This window comes from Ornithorhynchus anatinus, chromosome 8 (genome assembly GCF_004115215.2).
Source record: "Ornithorhynchus anatinus isolate Pmale09 chromosome 8, mOrnAna1.pri.v4, whole genome shotgun sequence".
Classification (NCBI taxonomy): Eukaryota; Metazoa; Chordata; class Mammalia; order Monotremata; family Ornithorhynchidae; genus Ornithorhynchus; species Ornithorhynchus anatinus.
Genome location: NC_041735.1, coordinates 29,981,090 through 29,983,884, shown reverse-complemented (window position 1 = coordinate 29,983,884; position 2,795 = coordinate 29,981,090).

Sequence of the window (2,795 nt, the reverse complement as noted above, 5' to 3'; positions counted from 1 at the left end):
GGAGTCAGGGCTCATGAGTTTGAATCCCAGCTCTGCCACTTGTCAGCTGTGTGACTGTGGGCAAGTCACTTAACTTCTCTGTGCCTCAGTTCCCTCATCTGTAAAATGGGGATTAAGACTGTGAGCCCCACGTGGGACAACCTGATTCCCCTGTGTCAACCCCAGCGCTTAGAACAGTGCTCTGCACATAGTAAGTGCTTAACAAATACCAACATCACCTCTTACTAATGCCATGCCAGGATTTTCTATTAGCCAGCCAGCCAGCCTTAGTGTTCAGGGAGCCCACAGGCTAGTCTCTGTCTTGTCTTGTGGCCTGGATTGCACAGTGTCTCCTAAAGTATTTCAGTCTTGGCCAATTAACCAGGACAAATATAAGGGGAGATGAAACCAGGAAGCTAAGGGTCACCAGTATATTTGGCAGATTAATTAGCTGGGGGCCAGTAAAGGTAGTGAAATTTTAGAGTTTAAATTTGAACTCCTAATCTGGCTATTAGCCTAGTGGAAAGAGTAGGGGCATGGGAGTCAGAGGACCTGGGTTCTAATTCTGACTCCATCACTTGCCTGTTCTGTGATCTTTGGCAAGTCACTTATCAGTCAGTCAGTCAATCAGTTGTATGCAGAGCACTGTGCTAAGCGCTAGGGAGAGTACAACACAATAATATAACAGACACATTCCCTGCCCACAGTGAGCTTACAGTCTAGAGGGGTAGAAAGGCATTAACATCGATTAGACTGTAAGCCCGTCAAACGGCAGGGACTGTCTCTATCTGTTGCCGACTTGTTCATCCCAAGCGCTTAGTACAGTGCTCTGCACATAGTAAGCGCTCAATAAATAAATACTATTGAATAATTAAAATTTCAGATGTGTACATAAGTGTTGTGGGCCTGGGAAGGGGGATGAATAAAGGGAGCAAGTCAAGGCGTTGCAGAAGGGACGGGGAGAAGAAGAAAGGAGGGCTTTGTCAAGGAAGGCTTCTTGGAGACATGACTTCAATAAGGCTTTGAAGAAGGGGAGAGTAAATGTCTGCTGGATATGAAGAGGGAGGGCATTCCAGGCCAGAGGCAGGACGTGGGCAAGAGGTTGGTGGTGAGGTAGATGAGATCTAGGTACAGTGAGAAGGTTGGCATTAGAAGAGTGAAGTGTGTTGGCTGGGTTGTAGTAGGAGAGTAGAGAAGTGAGGTAGGAGGGGGCAAGTTGATCAAATGCTTTGAAGCCGATGGTGAGGACTTTCTGTCTGATCTGCAGGTGGGTGAGAAACCACTGGAGGTTCTTGAGGAGTGGGAAACATGGTGTTACCCGTCGGCTAGGAAACGGTTCGGGAATCAACATGGTGAGAGAAAAAGACTGGAGGCTGAACTGCACAAAATTTATTTCATGTGAGAAAGTAAAGTTCCTTTACAGGAGCAATATGATTAATTATTTGAATGTGGTGAATTGAACTTCTCCTTTTGGGAGGAATATGGTTATTTAATTCTACTGGGTCTTCCCTATCAGGAAGAAGATACGTTTCTGTTGCTTGCACATGGCGAAGCCCCTCGCTCCCGCCCACAATCGCTTTCCACTCAGGAGGAATCTACATATGCGTTGCTCACATGTGATGAAGTACCTAGCTCCCACCCACAAACACTTCCCACTCAGGAGAAACTCATTTATGTGTTACCCCCACCCCCAGGCCCATAGTGAAGCACCTAAATCCCACCCATGAACTCTCAGCGAGACACTCACCCGTCCCTCAGTGCAGAGAGAGCAGGCATCCCATGCAGGGTCCCACCTGAGTGCTTGAGTTCCGCTTTGCTATTTTGGGAAGTCATGGATAGCATTTTGACCTTAAGATGGTGGGCACCTGGACTTGAGATGGTGGACACCTGGGTTCACCTCAGCATGTGTGGCCTGAATGTTTTTGTAGAAATATGATCTGGGCAGCAAAGTGAAGTATGGACTGGAGTGGGGAGAGACAGGAGGCAGAGACATCAGCAAGGAGGCTGATGCAGTAATCAAGGTGGGGTAAAATAAGTGTGTGGATTAACGTGGTAGTGGTTTGGATGGAGAGGAAAGGATGGATTTTAGTGATGTGAAGGTTCAACGACAGGATTTAGTGATAGATTAAATATGTGGGTTGAATAAGAGAGAGGAATCAAGGATAGTGCTAAGGTAATGGGTTTGTGAGACAGGAAGGATGGTGTCGCTGCCTATAGGGATGGGAAAGTCAGGAGCAGGACAGGGTTTGATTGGAAAGATGATGAGTTCTGTTTTGGACTGTGAAGTTTGAGGTGATGGCAGAGCATCCAAGGAGAGATGCTTTGAAGGCAGGAGGAAATGTGAGACTGTAGATAGGGAGAGAGATCAGGGCTGGAGATGTATATTTGGGAATCATCAGCAAGGAGGTGGTTGTTGAAGCCATGGGAATGAATGAGCTCTCCAAAGGAGTGGGCGTAGATGGAAAACAGAAGGGGACCAAAACTGAACCTTGAGGGATACCCACAATAAGGGGGTGGGAGGCAGAGGAGGAGGAACACACAAAAAAAGCTGAGAATGAGTGGTCAGAGAGATAGGAGGAGAATCAGGAGAGGAGAGCAGCAGTGAAGCTGAGGTTAGATAATGTTTCCAGGAGAAGGGGTTGGTCAGTAGTATTGAAGGTAGCAAAGAGGTCGAGAAGGATTTTGATGGAGTAGAGGCCATTGGATGTAGCAAGAAGGAGATCACTGGTGACCTATGAGAGGGCAGTTTCTGTGGAGTGAAGGGGACAGAAGCAAGATTGATGGGTGTCAAAGAGAGAATCGAAGGAGAAGAACTT